This window comes from Equus asinus, chromosome 2 (assembly GCF_041296235.1).
Source record: "Equus asinus isolate D_3611 breed Donkey chromosome 2, EquAss-T2T_v2, whole genome shotgun sequence".
NCBI classification, from domain to species: Eukaryota; Metazoa; Chordata; class Mammalia; order Perissodactyla; family Equidae; genus Equus; species Equus asinus.
The window spans coordinates 30,467,241-30,493,418 of NC_091791.1; positions in this window are offsets into that span (position 1 = coordinate 30,467,241).

The window sequence follows — 26,178 nt, forward strand, 5'->3', positions numbered from 1 at the left end:
AATATTGAAGATATTTTCTTTACTGAGAGGATATGGAAGAATGGAAAGTTATTCATATGTGATTGGCTTGAGTGTCGTTTATCAGGAAATCTGGTTCTCAGATGGGCAGGAGGGAAAAGTCAGTCTGATTAAGACGGCCTAATGCAGGCAAACATTCATTTATTTTCTGCACAGAGCAAAGATTCTCAAATTTTATTATGTGTAAAAATCACCTGGGGCAAGCTTAGTAGCATAGTGGTTAAGTTTGCATGCTCCGCTTGGGCGGACCCAGGGTTCGCAGGTTCGGGTCCCAGAGGGGACTTGTTAGACGGCTCATCAAGCCATGCTGTGGTGGGCACCCCACATACACAATAGGGGAAGATTGGCACAGATGTTAGCTCAGGGCTGATCTTCCTCACCTAAAATAAAAAATAAAATCACATGGGAGTTGGTTTTTTTTTAACAGATTCTAGAAGAATACACAGGAAACTGGTAACAGTGGTTGCACCTAAAGAGAAACTGGTAGCTGGGAAACAGGGATGGAAGAGAGAATTTTCCCTTTGAATCTTTTAAATTTTGTACAGTTAACATATATTTCCTATTTGAAAATAATTTACATTTAATTAAAAAAATGTGCATTCCTATCTCCATTTTGCTTCTGTGGGTCTGGAATATGACCCAAGAATTTGCATTTTAACAAACATCTCATGTGATTCCAATACAGCTGATTGTTGGCTCACGTTTTGAGAAAGAACCACATAGAGGAGTGGTTCTTAATCTTTTTTGGATTTACACACTCCTGCGAACTTCTGATGAAACTACGGGTCTTTTCTCTAGAAAACTGCACATGTATTCAAGGACAAAATAATTTGAATATGTTGTGAATACAGTTGCAGGAGGTCCTTGGGAATCCCAGTGGCATCATGTCTGTGACTCTTATGTTAGGGACTCCTGATATAGAAATTTTGTTCTCTATCATGGCAAGGAGTTTTTTTAAAGAGAGAGTTTCAGAGAATTGAGAACATTTTTAAGTGTGACTGTGTGTGCATGCATGTGTACCCATGCCCCTGTGTGTAAGAAAAGAGCAGAGGTGATTTCAACTTTTGATGAAAGGGTTCCTTCACCATTTATAGAACCAGTTGCTAACTAATAAAGGAACAGAAGATAGATCCCTCAATAATTCCTTCCAGCTACATCCTGTCCACAAACACGTTAATGAAATTTGCAGATGACCCCAAAAGAGGATATGTTGCAAACACCAGGAAAGCCAAAGAAATTATATAAAACATTAGCAATATGGCAGAGAATGACTCTCAACTTGGAAAATTTTCAAGTAGAGGCATCTGGAGAAAAGTAATTGGAAAGAAAATTTTTCATGGGGAGGGCAACACCTGGAAAGTAGTAATGGCTGTAAGAGGCCCAAGGGTGATGCTAAATGGCAAATTAGATACATGTCTGTTGTATAATATTGCCAGAAAAATATGACACTGGTCTCTTGTCACAAAGCAAGAAGATAATAGCTCTTTCTGTTTGGCCCTAGTGAGATAGCACCTGGGATGCTGTTTTCAGTTTTGGACACTTCATTAGTGGAAAATTGTTGATTAGCATTTGGGAATTTGGAGGCAAAAACCAAGAACAATTAAAAGCATTTATCTGACATGACTCAACCATTCAAAACCAACTGCACAGAGGGAAAGAGAAATAATGAAACCCCATACTTAGATTATGTTCCTGAGAAATCAAAGAATTCGAGGTCTCTTCATTTCAATTTCAGCATAGAACCACTGATTGTTGGAGCTGGGAGGGACTTTTGAGATGAATTTTGATGGCCTTTGAGTTCCTGGGCAGTGCTAAAATTTTGTTAGCTGGGCAGATTGCTCTTGGGCTATGCATTCCACAGAGATCTAGAAAGGGTATTATTATGATATTGTTATGATGTTATTCACCTGATTAAAACCCTACAATGGCTTCCCATGGCATTTAGAATAAATCCAGCCATTTAACAGTGCTCACATTGTTCTGCTGAATTTGGCCTTTGCCTAAATATTAGCTTCTAACACTGTTCCCTCAACTCACCAATCTTCACCCACACTGGCCTCCTTGCTCTTTATAGAACTCTCCAAGATCTTTCTAGCCCCATGGTCTTTGCATTTGCTGTTTATTCACCCAAGTTCTTGTATTGATTTCTCCTCATCTCTCTTCCTTTTGTAGCCAAGTTATCTAAAGTCTCCATCCCCACTCCATCATCCTGTTTATAAGTGTTATCACAATCTTTAGTTATCTTTATTTACTTTCTTGTTTATTGTCTTTTTCCCCTATCAGGATGTAAAGTCCAGGAGAGCAAGGACCTTTTCTATCTCGTTCATTCCTATATTTCCAATGCCTTGCATGAAGTCATAGCTGACGCATATTGAGCTCTTATATTTTCCTGACCCTGTTCAATGATTTACAGCTCATTTAATTCTCCCAGCAACCCCATAAGACTATAATTATTTCCATCTTATAAATGGGGAAGCTGAAGTGCAAAGAGGCTAAATTTTGTGTGTGTGTTTTTTTTCTGAGGAAGATTTGCCCTGAGTTAACATCTGTTGCCAATCTTCCTATTTTTGCTTGAGGAAGATTCACAGTGAGCTAACATTTGTGTCTGTCTTCCTCTATTTTGTATGTAGGTTGCTGCCACAGCATGGCTGCTGATGAGTCATGTAGGTCCATGCCCAGCAACCGAACCTGGGCCACTGAAGTGGAGAGTGCCGAACTTTTTTTTTTTAAAAAGATATCTATTGGTTTTATTTTATTTTATTTTTTTAAAAAGATTTTAGTTTTCCTTTTTCTCCCAAAGTCCCCCCTGGTACATAGTTGTGTATTTTTAGTTGTGGGTCCTTCTAATTGTGACATGTGGGATGCTGCCTCAGCATGGCTTGATGAACGGTGCCCTGTCTGCACCCAGGATTCGAACTGGCGAAACCCTGGGCCTGCGAAGCAGAGTGCGTGAACTTAACTACTCGGCCACGGGGCCAGCCCCTAAAGAAGCTACATTTAATTTGCCCAAGATTAAACAGCCAAGTAAGTGGTTGGGCTAGGGTTTGAATCTTGCCAGTGTAACTTGTCCAGGGTCTGAGAAATTAATGGAAGAGCTAAAGCCAGCATCTAGGGCTTCTGGCTGCCTGGGGCTTATCTGTCTAGAGAACAGGCAATGGATTAATTACTTGGATAGTTATTCAGTGTTATCTTTTCCCCTGTGAGAAATTCTGGTAAATGAGGATTTGCCTCCGTATTTGAGAATGTGTGATCTTGAGTCATTCCTTTTGGGGATAGTGAGGAAAAGAGACAATTTAGGAAGGGGGACAGGAACAAAAACAGAAGGTAAAACATATGGCAGAACAAGATTTCAGCTTTTTGTGACACAGTCTTGGGGGAGGCAAAGGAAGCTAAGAGGAAGTAAAGCAAGAACCTGTTTTCTGGACCATTAGGAGGTAGGGAATTGGGCTGGTATAAGAGGAGTTGAGGGCCATGTGCCTTGGCATGAGCTTATTTATCATGGGCCAAAACAAGACCTATATAACCCCATATTTGGGAGAGAGGACTGAGAAATACCTGTTTAGCTAGGCAAACAGAATAAACAAAGTGTGTCTAAGGCCTTTTTGTATTGAGCATCCAAGTGACTCAGTCTCTGTGAACCTGTGAGACCAAGGATGTGGGAGTCAGTGACACCCCTATGTTATAAAATCAGAAAGACATGTTTGGATGGAGGAACCAACAGGGACATCTTCTTAGTTTGCAGATTATCTGCAACCAAGCAAAACAAATTTCCAAGCATCTTGTCAAAACTGAAAGGTTTTTAGCAAGCACGGGATGATACATTGAAATTATTTCGACATATCACTATTATTCACATGGGTGAATGTTAACATTAACTGCCTTAACTGTTTTATTAGTAGGAATGAAAACATATCTATAAAGGGTTTCATTGGTTCACTCATGATAGCCTTGGTTTCTTTAACTCTATCTTCCCTGACTCCAGTCTTGTTTTGTTTCTCCATTCTTCACAATGCAGAGACTGATCCTTTTTTAAAAATTTCACTTTTGTTTGGTTGACTTTATTTTTTAGAGCAGTTTTAGGTTCACAGAAAAATTGAGAGGAAGGTTCAGAGATTTCCCATATAACCTCTGCTCCACATATGTATAGATTGCTCCATTATCAACATCCCCCACCAGATTGGTACCTTTGTTACATTTGATGAATCTACATTGACACATCATAATCACCCAAAGTCCATAGTTTACATTACTGTTCACTTTTGGTATTGTGCATTCTACAGGTTTGGGCAAAGATATAATGATATATATCCAAAGATATAATGACATACATCCATTTCACTGCCCTAAAAATCCTCTGTGCTCTGCCTATTCATCCCTTCCCCATACCCCCTGGAAACCATTGATCTTTTTACCATCTCCATAATTTCCCTTTTCCAGAGTGTCATAGAGTTGGAATCATAGAGTATGTAGTCTTTGCAGCTTGGCTTCTTTCACTTAGTAATATGGATTTAAGGTCTTCTATGTCTCTTCATGGCTTGATAGCTCATTTCTTTTTAGCACAGAATAATATTCCATTGTCTGCATGTTCCACAGTTTACTTACCTATTCACCTACTGAAGGATATCTTGGCTGCTCCCAAGTTTTGGCAATTCCCAATAAAGCTGCTATAGACATCTGCGTGCAGGTTTTTCGTGGACATAAATTTTCACCTCCTTTGAGTAAATACCAAGGAGTGCAATTGCTGGATCGTGTGGTAAAAGTATGATTAGTTTTGTAAGAAACCACCAAACTGTCTTCCAAAGTGACTGTACCAATTTGCATTCCCACCAGCAATGATGGAGATTTCCTGTTGTTTCACATCCTCACCAGCATTTGGTGTTGTCAGTGTTTGGGATTTTGGCCATTCTAATAGGTGTATAGTGGTATCTTGTTGTTTTAATTTGCATTTCCCTGATGACACATGATGTGGAGCATCTTTTCATATACTTACTTGCCAACTATTTATTTTCTCTGGTGAAGTATCCATTAATGTCTTTGGCACATTTTTTAATCTGGTTGTTTGTTTTCTTATTGTTAAGTTTTAAGAGTTCTTTCTATATTTTTTCCAACTTTGTTGAGGAACAGTTGAAGAATAAAATTGTATATATTTAAACTGTACAATGTGATGACTTGATATACATATACATTGTGAAATGATTACCATGAACAAGTTAATTAACTTGTCCCTTACCTCACATAGTTATTTCTTTTTGTGTGTGTGATGAGAATACTTAAGATTTCCTCAGCAAATTTCAAGTATACAATACTGTATTATTAACTATAGTAACCATGCTATACATTAGATTCTCAGAACTTATTCATTTTATAACTGGAAGTTTGTACCCTTTAACCTACATCTCTCAATTTCCCCCCTCCCCCAGTCCCTGGCAACCACAATTCTACTGTTTCTATGAGATTGACTTTTTTTTAGATTCCACATATGAGTGAGATCATACAGTATTTGTCTTTCTCCATCTGGCTTATTTCACTTAGCATAATGCACTCCAGGTTCATCCATGCCGTTACAAATGGCAGGATTTCTTTTTTTTAAAGGTGGAATAATATTCCTTTGTATAAATATACTACATTTGCTTTATCCATTCATCTGACAATGGATTCTTAGGTTGTTCCCGTATCTTGGCTATTGTGAATGATGCTGCAATGAACATGGGAGTACTGTATCTCTTTGAGATACTGATTTTGTTCCAGAGTGGGATTGCTGAATCATATGATAGTGCCATGTTTAATTTTTTGAGGACCCTCCATACCATTTTCCATGATGGCTATACCAATTTACATTCCCACCAACAGTGTATAAGGGTTCCCTTTTCTCCACATCCTCACCAACATTTGCTATCTCTTATCTTTTTTATAATAGCCATCCTAATAGGTGTGAGGTGATATCTCATGGTTTTGATTTGTATTTTTCTGAGGATTAGTAACGCTGAGCACCTTCTCATGTACCATTTGTATGTCTTCTTTGGAAGAATGTCTATTCAGTTTCTTTACCAATTTTTAATTGGATTGTTTTTCTGCTATTGAGTTGTATGAGTTCCTCATATATTTTGGATATTAACCACTTATCAGATATATGTTTTGCAAATATTTTCTCCCATTCCGTGGGTTGCCTTTTCATTTTATTGATTATTTCCTTTTCTGTGCAGAAGCTTTTTAGTTTGATGTAGTCTCATTTGTTTATTTTAGCTTTTTGCTGTCTGTGCTTTTGGCTTCATATCCAAAAATCATTGCCAATATCAATGTCAAGGAGCTTTTCCCCTACATTTTCTTCTAGGAGACTTAAGGTTCCAGGTCTACAATAGTATACAGTAATGTCCTAGGCCTTCACATTCACTCACCACTCACTCACTGACTCACCCAGAGTAACTTTCAGTCCTGCAAGCTCCACTCATGGTAAGCACACTATACAGGTGGAACATTTTTTATCTTTTATGCCATATTTGTACTGTACCTTTTCTATGTTTAGATACATAAATACTTGCCATTGTGTTACAATTGCCTACAATATTCAGTACAGTAACATGCTGTACAGGTTTGTAGCCTAAGAGCAATAGGCTATAGCATATGGCCTAGGTGTGTAATAGGTTATACCATCTAGGTTTGTGTAAGGATACTTTATGATGTTCACAACAGTGATGAAATTGCCTGATGATGCATTTCTCAGAATGTAACCCTGTCATTAAGAGACACACGATTGTACTGTTTTGATTACTATATGTTTGTAATATAGTTTGAAATCAGAGCATATGATGCCTCCAGCTTTGTTCTTTTTTCTCAAGATTGCTTTGGCTCTTTGGGATCTTTTGTGGTTCCATATAAATTTTAGGACTGTTTTTTCTATTTCTGAGAAAAATGTCATTGGATTTTTTTCTCATCTTTCCCTCCCAGTTTTAATGAGATATAATTGACATACATCACTGTATGAGTTTAAGATGTACAGCATCATGGTTTGACATGCATACATCATGAAATAATTACTGCAATAAGTTTAGTTAACATCCATCATCTTATATAGATACAATAAAAAGAGAAAGCAGAAAAAGAAAAAAAAGAATTTTTTTTCTTGTGAAGAGAACTCTATCATACAGCAGTGTTAACTACAGTTGTCTTGTTGTACATTACATCCCTAGTACTTATTTATCTTGTAACTGGAAATTCATACCTTTTGATCACCTTTCTCTGATTCTTCTTCCCCCTACCTCCGACCTCTGGTAACCACAAATCTGACCTTTTTTTATATGAGGTGTTTTTGGTTAAGATTACACGTATAAGTGAGATCATACAGTATTTGTTGTTCTCTGTCTGACTTATTTCACTTAGCATAATGCCCTCAAGGTCCATCCATGTTGTTGCAAAAGGCAAGATTTCTCTTTTTTATGGCTGAATAATATGCCACTATATATATATATATAAATATATATTTATATAAATTATATAAATACATATTATATAAATATATTATATAAATATATATATATTTACCACAACTTCCTTATCCATTTATCCATTGATGGACATTTAAATTGTTTCCATGTCTTGGCTATTGTAAATAATGCTGCTATGAACATGATGGTGTAGATATCTTTTAGAATTAGTGTTTTCATTTCCTTTGGACATATTCCCAGAAGGGTAATTGCTGATCAAGGGTAGTTCTATTTTAATTCTTTGAAGATCCTCCATACTGTTTTCCATAGGAGCTGTACCATACAATCCCACCAACAGTGCACAAGGGTTCCCTTTTCTCCACATCCTCACCAGTATTTATCTCTTGTCTTTTTGATCATGGTCATTTTAACAGGCATGAGGTGATATCTCATGGTGGTTTTGATTTGCATTTCCCTAGTGACTAGCGATATTGAGCATCTTTTCATGTACCTGTTGGCCTTCCGTATATCTTCCTTGAGAAAATGTCTATTCAGGTCTTTTGCCCATTTTTAAATTGGATTATTTGTCTTTTTGGTATTGAGTTGTATGAGTTCTTTATATATTTTGGATATTAACCCCTTATCAGATATATGGTTTGCAAATATTTTTTCCCATTCTATAACTCGTCTTTTCACTTTGTTGTTTCTTTTGCTGTGCAGAAGCTTTTTAGTTTGATGTAGTCCCACTTGTTTATTTTTAATTTTGTTGCTTGTGCTTTAGGTGTTGTACCCAAAAAATCATTTCCAAGACCCATGTCAAGGAGTTTTTTCCCTGTGTTTTCTTCTAGAGTTTCATGGTTTCAGTTCTTCTGTTTAAATCTTTGATCCATTTTGAGTTAATTTTTGTAAGTGGTGTAAGATAGGGGCCTAGTTTCATTCTTTTATATGTGAATATACAATTTTCCCAGCACCGTTTATTGAAGAGACTGTCTTTTCTCCATTAAGTATGTTACCTGTGGGGTTGTCATATATGAACTTTATTATGTTGAGGTATATTCCTTCTATATCTAATTTGTTGAGAATTTTCATCATGAAAGGATGTTGAATTTTGTCAATTGCTTTTTCTGCATCTACTGAAATGATCATATGATTTTTACCCTTCATTCTATTAATGTGGTGCATCACATTTATTGATTTGCATAAGTTGAATCATCCTTTCATCTCAGCAATAAATCCCACTTAATGTGGTATATGATCCTTTTAACATGCTGTTGAATTTGATTTGCTAGTATTTAGCTGAGGATTTTTGCATCTATGTTCATCAGCGATACTGGCCTGTAATTTTCTTTTCTTGTAGTATCCTTGCCTGGTTTGGTATCAGGCTAATGCTGGCCTCATAAAATGAGTTTCAAGGTGTTCCTTCCTCTTTAATTTTCAGAGAGTTTTAGAAGGATTAGTATTAATTCTTCTTTAAATGTTTGATAGAATTCACCAGTGAAGCTATCTGGTCCTGTGCTTTTATTTGTTGGGAGATTTTTGATTACTGATTTAATCTCTTTGCTTGTTATCGGTCTGTTCAGATTTTCTATTTCTTCATAATTCAGTCTTGGTAAGTTGTGTGTTTCTAGGAATTTGTCCATTTCTTCCAGGTTATCAAAGTTTTGGTAGGTTGTGTTTCTATTTTTGTTTGTCTCAAGATATTTTTTTATTTCTTCTTTGACCCATTGATTGTTCAGGAACATGGTGTTTAATTTCCACATATTTGTGAATTTTATAGCTTTCACGCTATTATTGATTTCTAGTTTCATACCATTGTAATTAGAAAATATACTTGCCTTGATTTCAATCTTCTTAAATTTGTTAAGACTTGTTTTGTGACCTAACATATGATCTATCCTGGAGAGTGTTCCAGATGTGCTTGAGAGGAATGTATATTCTGCTGCTGTTGGATGGAATGTTTCTTATATGTCTGTTAGGTCCACTTGGTCTAAAGTGTAGTTCAAGTCGCATCTTTCCTTATTGATTTTCTGTCTTTCTTAAAAGTGTTAAAGTCCCCTCCTATTACTGTATTGTTGTCTATTTCTGCCTTCAAATCTGTTAATAATTTCATAATATATTTAGTTACTCCAATGTTGGGCACATGTATGTTTATAATTGTTATATCCTCTTGATGAATTGACCCCTTTATCATTATATAATGACTTTCTTTGTCCCTTGTCACAGCTTTTGTCTCGTTACAGCTTTTGTCTGACATAGGTATAGCTACCCTTCCTCTCTTTTGGTTTTCATTTGCCTGGATATCTTTTTCCATCCTTTCACTTTCAGCCTATGTTTGTCCTTAAAGCTAAAGTGAGTCTCTCTCTCTCTTTTTTTTTTTTTTAAGATTTTATTTTTTTTCCTTTTTCTCCCCAAAGCCCCCTGGTACATAGTTGTATATTCTTAGTTGTGGGTCCTTCTAGTTGTGTAAAGTGATCTCTTGTAGGCAGCGTACAGTTGGGTCTTGTTTTTCAATCCATTCAGCCTCTCTATGTCTTTTGATTGGGGAATTTAATCCACTTACATTTAGAATAATTATTGATAGACAAGTACTTACTATTGCCATTTTGTCAATTGTTTTGTTTGTTTTGTAGTTCTTTTGTTCCTTTCTTCTTCTCTTGCTATTTTTCTTTGTGAATTGATGATTTCTTGTAGTAGTATGCTTTGATTCTTTTCTCTTTCTCTTTAGTGTTTGTACTATAGGTTTTGCTTTGCGGATACTATGAGGCTTTCATATTATATCTTATAATAGTATATTTTAAGTCAATTACAACTTAACTTCAATTGCATAAAAAACCTCGACACACATATTTTATGTTGATGTCACAATTTATATCTTTTTATATTGTGTATCCATTAAAAGAATATTTAACTATAGTTATTTTTAGCACTTTTATTCTTTAGCCTTTACACTAGAGTTCAAAGTGATTTGTATACCATCATTACAGGATTAGAGTATTATAAGTTTACTAAATATTTACCTTTATCAGTGAATTTTAGACTTTCATATGTTTCTTGGTTACTAATTAGTGTCCTTTCATTTCAGCTTGAAGAACTTCCTTTAGGAATTCTTGTAAGGAAGGTCTAGTTGTGATGAATTTCCTCAGTTTTTGTTTGCCTGGAAAGAAACTCATATTTGTAAAACAGAAATCTGATTACATCAATCCTTTGCTTCCAATGGCTCTCTATTGCTCTTAGGATAAAGTTTAAATTCCTTAACATGGCTCATCAAAGTCCTTCATGAATGGCCTTCTCTGCTTCATCACTCTGCTTCTCAATGGTGGTAAGTGGCAGAGCTGGGGTTTGAATCCAGATAACGGACTTCCAGAGCCAATATTTTTAATTGCTTCCCTGCATTGTCTCAGGAATCAGCCATATTGAATTTCTCTCATTGTCTCCCATGAACTATGCTTTTTCTTGTATTTAGGCTTCGCTATAACCTGTTGCCTTGGCTGGAATTTCCTCTGTCCACTCTCTTGACTTGGAAAACCCTTCCCTATTTATCCTTCAGATCTCAGTTTTGAAGTTTGTCTAAGAAGCTTTACGTGATTCTCCAAGTCTGAGTCAGAAGGCCCTCCCCTGTAATTCTATAAATCCCTTTTCTTCCCCTGACATATAACTTAACTTATTCATTATATTATAATAGGCAGTTTATTTATTTACCTCCTTGACAAGAATTCGGATTCTGTGATTTCAGGGACTGCGAATATCTTATGTATTATTATATCCCCAGTGCCTACCACAGAGTGGGCGCTGGGAACATATTTGTTGTATAAACGAAACATAAGATTTAAAATTCCTTAAGAGGGTATTCTCCTATTCTGAAAGTTTTTAGAAACTTAATACCGGGGGTTGGTAAGGGAATACTATAATTAGTTTCCTGTTTGGATCTCTTGGAACACTTCAAAGCACAACCTAGAAAGAACTTAAAGGCAGCGGAGATGCTCAGGAGAGACAGAGACAGAGAAAAAGAGAGATCTGGGATGGGCAGAAGCTGGTGTGGCTTTGCTCCTAGTGCATCCCCCTCAATGGCCCTTCTGAGCTGGTCTGTCAGTAATTTGGCCGGGTTGGGGGGGCACACCGTCCCTAGGGGGCGTCTGTGAGCACTGAGAAGGCGGCTCCCTCGCACCCAGGAGCGTCCTCACAGCGGGTAACACCCTGGTACTTCACCACCCGTGAGGGCATCTCGGGCCTCCTCACAGCGGGTAACCTCGCGGTGCTTCGTCACCCGTGCGGGCGTCTGGGGCCTCCTCACAGCAGGTAACCTCGCGGTGCTTCGTCACCCGTGCGGGCGTCTGGGGCCTCCTCACAGCAGGTAACCTCGCGGTGCTTCGTCACCCGTGCGGGCGTCTGGGGCCTCCTCACAGCAGGTAACCTCGCGGTGCTTCGTCACCCGTGAGGGCATCTCGGGCCTCCTCACAGCAGGTAACCTCGCGGTGCTTCATCACGCGTGAGCACATCTCAGGGCCTCCTCACAGCACAGGACGTTCGCGTTCGGGAGCTTCCCAGCGCTCACTGAAAGTTCAGGAACTTTTCCTACGTCGTCGAATACGCAGTGGCCCTCCGACACGTGTTCTGCCTCTGCTTGTCTTGCCGTGGGGGCCGGAACGCCTGCCTGGAACCGAGCGAGCCCGTGGAAGAATGGCGGTCCCCTAACTGGCGCCCCTGAGTGGGAAGATCCCGGCGAGTGATGCAGAGCGGCCTGCGCCTGCGGGAGGCGTGGGGAGCCGGACTCCGGCCCGGCCGGTGCCTGTCCCCTGTGCGGGGCGGAGGATAAGGGGAAACCCGGATCGGGAAGCGCGGGAAGGCTCTACTTCGGCAACACGGGGCCCCAGGAGGGGTGATCTTGCCCGGCCGTCAGTGGTGGAGCGCCTCCGAGCCGGTGGGCAGAGGCGGGGGCGAGGCCGACGTCGGATGAGGGCCAGGGAGCCCGGGCTGAGAGCCGCTGGGCGGCTCAGAAGGCAGGTGAGCACCACCCCCTTGGAGAACTCCTGGAGAGACGAATTGGGGAGGGGGTATCCCGAGAAAATATGGACTCCCTGCTCCTCAGGGGGGTGGGGACGGGGAGCACAAGATGTGGGGTATGGCCCTGAAGGGATCAGATTTATTTTCACCGTTCTGAAAGACTGTGGAAAACACTAGTCGTATTTGGACTTTCAGTTGCTGCAAGTGGGTGACCCTTTCTGGAAATGAGGGAGAGCTGAGTGGGTGGGACTCAGCTGAAGCACCTAGTAGTTATAAATGCTGGTGTAAAATCACCATAGAAGTGACTGTGGCCCTGGCCGTCAGTCTCCAAGCTTGTCTGCTTAGCCCGAGGCCGGAGATTTAGATGGATTTGTGCTTGCTGCCTCCTCGTTCCTCCTGCCTGCCCTCCTTGCCCTCTTCCCGGCCTCACCTTTCGCTCCTCCCTTTGCTTGGTCGTCTCATCACTCCCTCCTTCCTCCCATTAAACCAGGAGTTCTTAACCCTAGAATTCCGGGGGTCTGTGAACTAGGATGGAAAGAAGATCACATTTTTATTTTGTTTAACGTCTGAATAAACTCTTGCATCATCATTAGTTATGAAAGTAATCGCAAACCACAGTCGTATTAGCAGTGCCTGTGACTCTGGCATCAGTAGAAATCGTGTAGTATTAACCGGAGCTGTACTTTTGTTAGCATAGAAATTACAGACGTCGTCATTCACGTTGTGGTATTTAGAAATGTTTTTGCTCACTATTGTGAAATTATGCATTTGACTTGCTACCTGATCTTTTATTCAATGTGTTAACTTTGAAACATATTTAATACTGTATCCCTAATTTTAAAAACATTTTGATACTGTAGTTCAATATAATTCGTTTCCTTTGCATACTTCTCATCCATTCCTAATCTTACTGTGCTGCATAGAAGGAAAATCGATGCTGATCTTGAGAAAGTGAATGACTGAAATCATTGGGCCACAAATGTTTTTTCCAGTCTAGGTGGTTTCCAGTTCTTTCTTTCAACAAAACTGAAGGAGGACCTAATGTAGTTGTTAGTTGATAGATAATTAAAAGTAATTTTTTTTGTGTGGAAGATTAGCCCTGAGCTAACATCTGCTGCCAATCCTCCTCTTTTTGCTGAGGAAGACTGGCCCTGAGCTAACATCTATGCCCATCTTCCTCTACTTTATATGTGGGACGCCTACCACATGGTGTGCCAGGAGGTGCCATGTCCTCACCTGGGTCCAAACCGGCCCAGTGAACCCCGGGTCACCGAAGCAGAACCTGCGCATTTAACCGCTGCGCCACTGGGCTGGCCCCTAAAAGTAATTTTTAATAATACTTTTAATTTCTGTGATTTTTGGCATATAACTCTGGAGGAGATAAAAAAATTCTGTTATGTTGCGATAACAAAATTGTTGCTATTCCTATCTACTAATTTATGTGAACACACTTTCTCAAAGCTTACTTAAAAATAAGTAAAAAAAGGAAAGGGATTGATTTTGTACATCGACTAATACTATCAGTAAATGCATAGATTCACATTCATCTGAGATATGATGCCAATAAAAATTTTTTAAAATATCCATATGAATTTTATGTTTATGCTATTTTGCTCAATTGGGTACTAATACTAATTGTAATGCCAATGTAATTCAGAAGAAAATTTTTAATACTCTGAGCCTAGGGTCATGGTAAGTAACACCTTGATTTTGGCTGCTAGCCTCCAGAACCGTGAGAGGATAAATTTCTGTTGTTTTAAGCCATCAAGGCTATGGTGATTTGTTGCAGCAGCCGTAGGACAGTAATACATAGGGTTTATAGCATATGCAAACATTCAGTTTTAGTAGATACTGCCACCTAGTTTTCCAGAGTGGTTGTAACAATTTACACTCCCAGTAGCAGTGTATGAAAGTTCTGGTTGCTCTACATCAAAGATTGGGGGCCAGATATTAAAGAGTCAGATAGTAAATATTTTAGGCTTTATATGCTATACGGATTTGTGGCAGATACTCAGCTCTGTCATTATAGCATGAAAAAGGCCATAGATAATACCTAAATGAATGAGCATGGCTATGTTCCAATAAAACTTTATTTACAAAAATAGGTGGTGGCTCCTAGTTTGTTGATCCTTCCTCTATATCCTCACTAACCCTAGATATTTTCTGTCCTTTTCATTTTAGGTATTCCAGCTCATGTGTAGTGGTATCTCATTATGGTATTAAGTCACAAGTCCCTGATGACTCATGAAGTTGAGCATCTTTTTGGGTGTTGTCCATTTAGATGTACTCTTTTGTGAAGTGCCTGTTCAAGTGTTTTGCTCATTTTTAAAATAACAGTTTGAGATATAATCCACACACCATAAAATTTATTCTTTTAAAGTATACAGTTCAGTGGTCATTAGTATATTCACAGAGTTGTGTAACTATCACCACTACCTAATTTCGCAGCATTTTCATCACTGCCCCCCCACCCCCCAAATCCCATACCTATTAACAATTACTCTCCATTCTTTCTACTCCTAGCAACTACTGATCTACTTTCTGTCTCTATGGATTTGCCTATTCTGCATGTTTCATATAAATGGAATCACACAAATGTGATCTTTAGTGTCTGGCTTCTTTCACTTAGCATAATGTTTTCTAAGTTCATCCATGTTGTAACATGTATCAGTCCTTCAGCCCTTTTTATGCCCAGATAATATTCCATTGTATTGGATACACCACATTTTCTTTATCCATTCATCAGTTGATGGGCATTTCGATTGTTTGCAATTTTGGCTAATATGAATAATGCTGCTATGAATATTTGTGTGCAAGTTTTTGTTTGGACATATATTTTTAATTCTTTTGGGTATAGACCTTAGAGTGGAATTGCTGGGTCATATGGTTACTTTATGTTTAACATTTTGAAGAACTGCCAAACTGTTTTCCAAAGCAGGTGAATCATTTTGTAATCCTACCAGCAGTGTTTGAGGGTTCCAGTTTCTTTACATTTTCACCGTCACTTGTTTTTGTCTGTCTTTTTTTTTTTTATTATAGCCATCCTAGTGGGTGTGAAGTGGTATCTCATTGGGGTTTTGGTTTGCATTTCCTTGATGGCTAGTGATGTTAAGCATCTTTTCGTGGTTTATTGACTAATTATATATATTCCTTAAAGAAATGTCTATTTAGATTCTCTGACTGCTTTTTAATTGAATTGCCCATCTTTTTATTGTTGAGTTGTCAGATTTCTTTATACATTATGGATACAAGTCCCTTATCTGATATTTGCAATATTTTATACCATTCTGTGGGTTGTCTTTTCACTTTCTTTATGATGTCCTTTGAAGCACAGAAGTTTTTTATTTTGGTGAAATCTGATTGATCTATTTTTTTTCTTTTGTCACTTGGGCTTTTAGTCATATCTAAGAAACCATTGCCTAATCCAGGTTTACAAAACTTACCATCCATGTCTTCTTTTAAGAGTTTTATAGTTTCAGCTTTTAGGTTTAAGTTTCTTACATTTTGAGTTAATTTTTGTATATGGTGTCAGGTAAGGGCCCAATTTTACTCTTTTGCATGTGGATATCCAGTTGTCCCAATGCTTGTTGAAAAGACTGTTCTTTCCCCATTGAATGGTCTTGGCACCGTTTTTGAAAATCAGTTGACCATACATATAAGGGTTTATTTTTGGACTCTCAATTCTATTCTATTGGTCTATATGTCTGTCCTTATGCCAGTACCACATTCTCTTGATTGTAGGTTTGTAGTAAGTTTTGATGTCTGGAACCATCAATACTCCAATTTTGTTCTTTTTTCAAGGTTGTTGTGGCTACTCTGAGTCCCTTGCTTGTCAAGTAATGCAAAAAAGACAGTTGGAATTTTGATAGGGATTGTATTGAATCTGTAGATCATTTTGGTGAATATTGCCAGCTTGACAATATGAAGTTCTTTGATCCATGAACATTGGAACAGGGGGATGTCCTGCCATTTATTTAGGGCTTCTGCAATCTTCTTCAACAGTGTTTTGTAGTTTTCAGTATATAAGTCTTGCACTTCTCTTGTTAAACTTATTCCTAAGCATTTATTCTTGTTAATTGCTATTGTAGATGGAATTATTTTATTATTTTCCTTTTTAGGTGTTCACTGCAAGTGTGTAGAAATACAGTCTACTTTTGGGTGTTGATCTTGTAGCTTGCAACATTGCCAAACTTATTAGTTTTAATTGTTTTTTAGTGGATTTCTTAGAATTTTATATATATATATAAGATTGTGTTATCTGTGAATAGAGATCGTTTTGCTTCTTCCTTTCCACTCTGGATGCTTTTTAATTATCTTTCTTGCCTAATTGCCCTGGTTGGGTTAAAACCTCCAGTAAAATGTAAAATAGAAGTGGTGAGAGCGGACATCTTTGTCTTGTTTCTGATCTTAGGGAGAACACTTTCAGACTATTACCCTTAAATATTATGTTAGCTGTGGGTTTTATGTAGATGTCCTTTATCATGTTGAGGAAGTTCCCTTCTATTCCTAGTTTGTTGAGTGCTTTTGTTATGAATGGATGTTAGAATTTTTCAAATATTTTCTCTTTCTACCAAGATGGTCATGTGGTTATTGTCCTTTATTCTAGGTATATGGTTTGTTTCATTGATTGATTTTCATATGTTGATAATCTTTTTATGTGTTCCCTTTTGCTCACTTTAAAAATGACTTTGTCTCTCATTTTTATTTTTATTTGTAGGAATTCATTATATCTTCTCTTGGTGTCATTGTGTTCTTAACGATATCTTTTAATGAGCAAAAGTTCTTAATTTTTTTTTTTTGAGGAAGATTGGCCCTGAGCTAAAATCTATTGCCAATCTTCCTCTTTTTCCTTGTGAAAGATTGTCAGTGAGCTAACATCTGTGGCAATCTTCCTTTATTTCACGTGGGATGCCTCCACAATGTGGCTTGACGAGTGGTGCTAGGTCCACGCCGGGGATCTGAACCTGTAAACGCCAGGCCACTGCAGTGGAGCGCACAAACTTAACCACTATACTACCAGGCCAGCCCTGAAAGTTCTTAATTTTAATATAATCCAGTTTACCATTTTTTCTTTATGGTTAACATTTTTTGTGTCTTATTTAAGAAATCTTTATCTACTCCAAGATTATGAAGATGTTTTCTTATGTTTTTTTTTCCTGAAAGCTTTATTGTTTTACTTTTCACATTTAGATCTGTAATCCATCTGGAATTGATTTTCGGGTGTTACTGAGAGGTCAAGGTTACTTTTATTTTTATATAGATATCTGATTCACTTTTCCTTACTGGATTGTCATCTTTTTTTCATGAATTAGGTGGCCACGTATATGTGGATATGTTTCTGAGCTCTCTATTCTGTTCCAATAGTATTGAAAAAAATTGTTTTAAACTCTTTATGGGTTCAGTTCACTTTTTGTATTATTTTATGGCTACTCTTGCTAGTTTAAAACCATTTGCCATAATTTTTAAAGTTAAGGTGAAATTCATATAATATAAAATTAGCCATTTTAAAGTGAACAATCCAGTGGCATTAGTGCATTTACAGTGTTGTGCAACCACCACCCCTGTCTAGTTCCAAAACATTTTTACCACTCCAAAATAAAACCCTCTACCCATTAAGCAGATACTCTCCATTTTCCCTTTCCCCCTGCTGCTGCCAACCACCAATAAATATGCTTTCTGTCCCTGTGGATTTACTCTATGGACTCATTCTGTGTATTTCATATAAACCGAATTATACAATGTGTTACTTTTTGTGTCTGGCTTCTTTCACTTAGCACAATGTTTTCTACTTTTATCCACATTGTAGCATGTATTGTTAGATTAGTTTTTGTTTTTCCTTGCACCAATGTCTTCATTCCTAGGGTTTTATGATAGTCCTTCTTAACTGATAGTTCCGTCATTTTATTCTTTTTCAAGATTGCCTTGGCTATTGTTGGCCTTTTGCATTTTCGTATAGATTTTAGAATTAGCTTGTCTATAATATGAAAAAAAGCTGGCTAGGATTTTAATTGAGATTGTATTAAATCTGCAGATCTGATTGGGGAGAACTGACAGTTTAACATTTTAACAATTCCTTTTCATGGATATAGTATACCCCTCCATTTTAGTGTAAAAGTCTTGGTTGTTTTAAAAAAAACTTATACCTGGATATTTGACGTTTTTGATGCTATTATAAATGGTATCCTTTCTTAAAATTTCATATTCTATTTACTTGTTGCTGGCATATAGAGATAGAATTATTTTTTTATATTGACTGTGTATCTGGCTACCTTGCTAAATTCACTTATTCTTACAGTTTAACTGTAAATTCCTTTAGATTTTATACATCACAATCATTTGCTGAATATGACAGCTTTATTTCTTCCTTTTTAATCCTTTTTGTCTTTTTAAACTAGTTAATTTAGTTTAATTGCATTGGCACTATTCAATATTTCTAGCCGGCATCCTTATTCATTTCTGATTTCAAGGGAGTCTTTTTTTTTTTTTTTTTTAAGGAAGATTAGCCCTGAGGTAATATCTGCTGCCAATCCTCTTCTTTTTGCTGAGGAAGACTGGCCCTGAGCTAACATCTGTGCCCATCTTCCTCTACATTATATGTGGGATGCCTGCCACAGCATGGCTTGACAAGTGGTGTGTAGATCTGCACCCCAGATCCGGGCTGGTGAACCCCAGGCTGCTGAAGCAGAACATGCAAACTTAAAGGCTGCCCCTCAAGGGAATCCTTATGTTTCATTATTAGCAATGATTTTTTTGTGTTCTTTTTATCAGATTAAAGAAGTTACTTTCTATATTACTTTACTAACATTTGATTTATGAATGTGTATTAAATTTTATCAAATTCTTTTTCTTCAACTATCAAGATGATCATGATTTTACTTTACTCTTTTTTCTATTAATGTGGTGAATTACCATGATTAATTTTTTTTACTTCCATTTTAATTTTTTTTGTTCAGATGAATTTCATATCACATACAATTACCATTTTAAAGTGTACAGTCCAGTAGCATTTGGTCTATTCCCAATGTTGTTTAACTACCAGCTCTCCCTGGTTTCTTGTCATGACCCCATAAAAACACCCATACACGTTAAATAATCACTTTCCATTATCTCCTCCCAACTCCTGGCAACCTCTAATCTGCTTTCTGTCTCTATGGATTTGCCTATTCTAGATATATCATATAAAAGGAATCATAGAACATGTGACCTTTTGTATCTGGCTTCTTTCACTTAGTGTGTTTTTGAGGTTCATCTAAGTTGTAGCATGTATGAATACTTCTTTCCTTTTTATGGCTGAATAATATTCCGTTGTATGGATATATCACATTTTGTTTATCAGTCTGTCGATGGACATTTGGGTTGTTTGAGTTTTTGGCTATTATGAATAATGCTGCTAAAAATACTCTTGTACGTGTTTCTGTGTGGACAGGTATTTTCATTTATCTGGGCTATATACCTAGGAATAGCACTGCTCGTTCATATGATAATTCTGTGTTTAACTTTTTGAGATCCTATAGACATTAAAAAGAAAATAGAAAGATATTATGAACAACTTGATTTCAGTTAATCTGAAAAGCTGGGTAAAATTGACAAATTCCTTGAAAAACATGAATAGTCTGTAATCAAATTTTTTTTTTAAAGATTGGCACCTGAGCTAACAACTGTTGCCAGTCTTTTTTTTTTTTTTTTTAATGCTTTTTCTCCCCAAATGCCCCCAGTACATAGTTGTATATCTTTTTAGTTGTGGGTCCTTCTAGTGGTGGCATGTGGGACACCACCTAAGCGTGGCCTGACGAGCAGTGCCATGTTTGAGCCCAAGATCCAAACCAGGGAAACCCTGGGCTGTTGAAGCGGAGCACGCAAATTTAACTGCTTGGCCACTGGGCCAGCCCTCCCTTTTTTTTTTCTGTCACATATTTTTTATTTCATTTTTCTCCTGTGTTAATCTGTTCATTATATATTCTTTTACCATTTCAGTTACTCTAGAGATTACAACATATATTATTGACCTGGTACAGTCTAATTAAAATTATTGTTTTTATTATTTTTCCAATGCTTGAATTTCTGGTAAATAACATTTCGTATGTGTTGGCATAACCTGTTGCTGGAGGAATTAGGTGTGCCCTGTGTGACTGCATGGAAAAGGGACTCTTGGAAGCTTGCGTTGGTTTCCTCTGGGCTTTGCCCCATGTAACATTTCCCTTTGTTGATTTTTCTTTCAATCCTTTCACTGTAGTAAATTATAGCCATGAATATGACTGTAAGTTGAGTCCTGTGAGTCCTTCATGCTGATCTTTGAACTTGGGAGTGGTCTTGGGGACTCTCAACATAGATGTTGAGACATGGTGCCACACATGCATCAAGAAGCTATGAAAAGAATTATTACTTACATAATGAGCCTATCTGGGGAGAGGAGGGCTAGGCTCCCAATAGCTCCAAAAATGACTTGCAAGAACAAGAAGAGGTGACTGGCTTTGGCTTTTATTGTGGTTAGAGGTTGAGCTGGAGTGAGAGTTCTCATGTGAGCTGGGACTTGTGTATTTTAAATTCCTTCCTATGCCAAAGGAGGGTGTGCATTTGCATTCTTATCAGCTTTCTCAGATATGGAGTTTGAAAACCATCAGTAGTCAAACATCAAAAAGGGGAGTCAGACTCTTTATTATAATTCAGCTCTGATATTTGACAACTGAAATGTTTCGTGTTTCATTTAATTGAATTTGAACTTGTTTAAGCCATATGGCATTTTTTGAGGCCTGCAATCTGAGGCTGGTAAGGGAGTTAAAGTTTTATTGAATGCCTTGTTCAAGAGCCCAGTATTGTGTATTTTTTTTATTTTTTTTTATTTTTTTTTATTTTTTCCTTTTTCTCCTCAAAGCCCCCCGGTACATAGTTGTATATTCTTCGATGTGGGTCCTTCTAGTTGTGGCATGTGGGACGCTGCCTCAGCGTGGTTTGATGAGCAGTGTCATGTCCGCGCCCAGGATTCGAACCAACGAAACACTGGGCCGCCTGCAGCGGAGCGCGCGAACTTAACCGCTCGGCCACGGGGCCAGCCCCCCAGTATTGTGTATTTTGAGAATTTAAATGAGTGTCTTGGTCACTGTAAACAATGTTTGGAACAACAAAGGTGAGAAGAAGTGTCTTGGTGAGGTTTTGTAGTGTGCTTTAGTATGTGCAGAGATATATGTGACCTTGATATTTTGGATATCAGTAAGGCATAAGATTCTGAGAGTTCTTTACCTGGAATGGGGCTACCTTGGTTAAGAAATTATTTCTGTCATTTGCGGTGACCCAAAGCTCTGTAAAAATGTATAGAGTTGACTAGACTCTATGCTTTCATTAGTTTTGCTACCAAATGAGTAGTGGTCCCTTTCCCTGCCCTGTCTGTTTTCCAACAGGAGGTTGTATTTATAGTTGCTTGCAGCATCATATTTATGTCTAGAATTTGAATTAGTAATTAAGAAATTGCATTTATCAGCTCTCTTGTGCTCACTTGAGAGAATTTACCTAATTCTCTGAGTCAAGATTTCCTCTCAAGTGGGACAGATTGTTGACCAGGGCATCCAGTGCTAAGATGACTGCTTGAAGTTTGGCCAGTTTTGCTGATCCTTGGATTCCATCCTTTATCAGAGATGTGCCATTAAGGAATGAAAAGCAGCGGGTCTCCATTGAACTTAATCATGTGTAATGGTGGTATTGCTGCCCATAAAGTATATGAACTCCCTTTGCTGTTCATTCAGTTGATCCCAAGGGGCTCCCTAGGCATCTGGGAGATGAATGACCTTTTCTAGCTCCATGGCATCTGTCAAAGGACTGAGGTCAGGGGAGGCCACCCCTCCTGCAAGTAGGATACACCAGAGGGCCCAGGTTTGGTTCTATCTGGTGGATACTGTTTCCATTTAGCAAGGAGGCCTCAGTGGCCATGCTGAGTTTGTGGGTGCTGCTTTTATGACCCAATGCATAATGGGCAGCTGCGTATGGGGCATCACTGGATCATAGTGTGTGAGAGCCTCTGTTTCCAGGAGAGCCCAGTAATGAACTAATAATTGCCTCTCTAATAGTGTGTACTGTGTGGGGTTGAGGAGAGCAGTTTCTTGCGTCAAAAACCCACGGACAATTTATGGCCATCATCGGTGATCCAGAGCTCTAGGATCTATGAGAGGAGGTTGCCTCTTGTTGTAGGCAGAATAATGGCCCCAAAGATGTCCATGTCCTATTCTCTGGAATTTGTTACCCTACATGGCAAAAGGGACTTTGCAGATATAATTAATTTAAAGGCTTAGTTGATATGGGGAGATTATCCTGGATTATCTGGCTGGGTCCAGTCTAATCACAGGATTTTTCATAAGTAGAGGACCTTTCCTGGCTATAATCAGAGGGAGATTTAGTTATGGAAGAATGGTCAAGAGGTGTAATTTTGCTGCCTTTGAAGATGAGGGAAAGGGGACATGAGCTAAGGCATATGGGCAGCCTCTAGAAGGTGCGAAAGGTAAGTAAATTGATACTTCCCTAGAGCCTCCAGAAAGGAATGAAGTTCTACTGACAGCTTGATTTTAGCCTAGTGAGAACTATGTTGGGATTCTGACTTACAGAATTTTAAGATAATAAATTTGTGTTGTTTTTAAGCCACCAAGTTTGTGGTAATCGTTACAGCAGTAATTGAAAACTGAAACACCACCACAGTGAAGTAGCCTCTGCTGTGTTGGAATTTGGACAGATGCTAGAACCGTTTGTTGTAGGAAGCTCTATTTAAAGTGAGCCAATTTGTGATCAACACCCTAAATGGGCTTAAGTAAAACTTTTTAATGAGAAATATGTTACTTCTAGAACCCAAAGAGGCCTAAAAGATGTTGAGCTTATTTAATGTTGTGGGTGTTGAGAGGATCAATAGCTATTTCTTGCCAGTGTGAGAGATGGAGGCATATTTGTTTGTTCTTTTGTCCTCTATTTTATTTTCCATAACTCCTATCAGAGTATAGGGGGTATCTTATTTAAATTTAGTAGGATTGGCAGATATAACTATAATTAGAGCTTCAGTTTCATTTAAGGCAATGGAGATTTGCCAATTGGTGTATTTCAGCAGATGTTAATATTAATTTAGAACCTATGTTGTAGAGGCGCAGCAGCCAATTTGGCACTCTTTTTTGTTTTTGTATAAATTATTTTAGTAAAGTTTAGATTTCCAATTGGATTAAATTGTGAACCTCTGTTCCAGATTTTTGCTTCTTTCCTCCATAATTGTATATGTGTGTGTTTACTGGATATATTTCTGGGGACAGGGTCCTCTCTACTCTGCTTGTGTTTACAACTTTCTTCTTCCAGAGATTCTCAAATCCATATCATCAGGGTTAGGGGCCTAATCCGTGGCAATGGTAGTTTGATTGGGTTTAAGGATTTTGGGCTTAACTCAAGTTTGAATTACCTCCTTGGCTGGGCCACAGGGGTGCTATGAGTATTCTTCTCTATATATCTGAGGATCAGGATCTTTTTTGGAAACAGAAGGCTTGCTGGCAGCAGGAGAAGCAGAGGTATTTAAGGCATAGGTGCTACTGGGCTATATGCACTTGGGAGAGTGGACCTCAGCATGCTACATGGTGATTACTCTTCCTCCAGTCATGTGATGACTGAGCTGTGTATCGCACAGTGTATCACTTTTCCCTGAGTGTTCTATAGAATAGTGACCAACACCTGATTGAGACATATAACATTGGTCACATGGTAAGAGTCATTTTTCCTCAGTCTAGTGTTAGTCATGGCTTATACTGGAATTGAGACACACAATTCAATATGAGACACACTGATATGTCCTGGTCAAGACACATGACCCAGGGCTGCTTTAAGGAGGAACACACTCCCATACCTCTGTCTCTAAATGCTAATTATTGAAACCCCCAACTTCGGTCACTTACAGAAGCTTAGTAGGAATCAGAACATGCACTACAAAACAGCACAGTTCCAAGTGTTAGCAGGCTAAAGCAAGAGAAGAAAGACCCCCAGTGGCAGTAGTCATTATCTGAACATCCTGCTCACAGCACCAATTGTGTTATGGTTGCCCTGTGGGGGGCAGGATCGACCTCCTCCACCAAAAAGTTCATTCAGATGTTGAGACTGATTTTAACACATGAACCAAAAGGATAGAAAAGGATTTATTATTCACATAATGAGGTTTTCTGGAGGAGAGCAGGGCAAACTCCAAGCAGGTCCAATAATGGCTTGAGAGAGCAAGGAGGAGAGACTTGCTTTAGCTTTTATTGTGGAAAGAGAGTGGGAATGGGGTGAGAGTAGCTACACATGGCCAGGGCTTGTGTGGTTTGGACTTACTGTTGGTGCCAAAGGAGAGAACATGCAGGCTGTCTTATTGGCTTGTCCATATGTGAGGCAAGAAGGTAAGAGGAGGGTTAGGGCTTGAAAGCTGCGAAAAACAGAGTCAGACTTTTTATTCCAATGGATCTTTGATCAGTTTTAGAAAATCCTCAATCATTATCTCTTCAGATATTGCTTCTGCCCCATTTTCTCTCTCCTCTTCTTCTGGAACTCTAATTACATGTATGTTAGCTCTTTTAACTGTGTCCCACATGTTTCTGTGGTCTGTGTGTTCTCTCTGTTTCCTCTGCCACTTCCCAACAGTCTTTTCTTTTTGGATATTTTCTATTGATTTCTCATAGAGTTCACTTACTGTCTTCTGCTAGGTCCATCTATTTTTACACACATCATTGAGTTCTTAATTTTATATATTTTATTTTCAGTTTTAGACTATCCATTTGATTCTTCATATAAATTCTCTGTTGAAATTTTGTATCCTTTCATCTCTTTTGTCCATCTTTTCCTTTATTTTATTTAATATATGAATCATTTAAAGTCCTTGTCTTCTAACTTCAATATCTGGATCACCTGTGGGTCTGTTTTTTTTGAGGAAGATTAGCCCTGCCAATCCTCCTCTTTTTGCTGAGGAAAACTGGCCCTGAGCTGACATCCATGCCCATCTTCTTCTACTTTATATGTGGGACGCCCACTGCAGCATGGCGTGCCAAGCAGTGCCATGTCTGCATCCAGGATCCGAACCAGTGAACCTCAGGCTGCCGTAGCGGAACGTGCTAACTTAACCGCTGCGCCACTGGGCCAGCCCCTGAGGGTCTGGTTTTATTGGTTATCAGTCAAATGGTTCTGACTTCATATACCGGGTAATTTTTGTTTGAATGTCAGATAGTTTATATTAGACAACCCGCCCCCCCCAACTTTAGAGGCTTCAGATGATGGTATCTTTCACCAGAGAGATAAGATTCTGAGAAGATAGACTGGGGTCTGATCGCCTGAATCCAGTTACAGGCACCTTTAGATCAAGGCTGGTTTGCAGTTTTAGTCAGATCTAGTCCACCTTTGTTTTCGTCGTTCCTAGGATATGGTCCTTCATGGCTTTTCATTGAGAGCAAGGAGGTGGGGGATCTTTTGTTTAGAACCAAGACTGCAGAAATTTTCACTGTACTTTGCAGAGGTATTTGGATTAGGAGTAGCCTTCTACCTTATGAAGCTTCAAAATATCACACACCTTTTAAGGAAGAGACTGGCTGTGGGTTGGAGGTTTCTCAAATCTCCAGTGTGGGTGCTCTGGTCCTGCACAACTGCCAAGACTACTGGTTTCTCTATTCTCCAGAAGCAGCCTTCTGATAAGCCTGGATTCTCAGCCTCTAGCTGTGCTTGTATTGGCAAATGCCCTGAGGAAAAAAGTGCCCATACTGGCAAA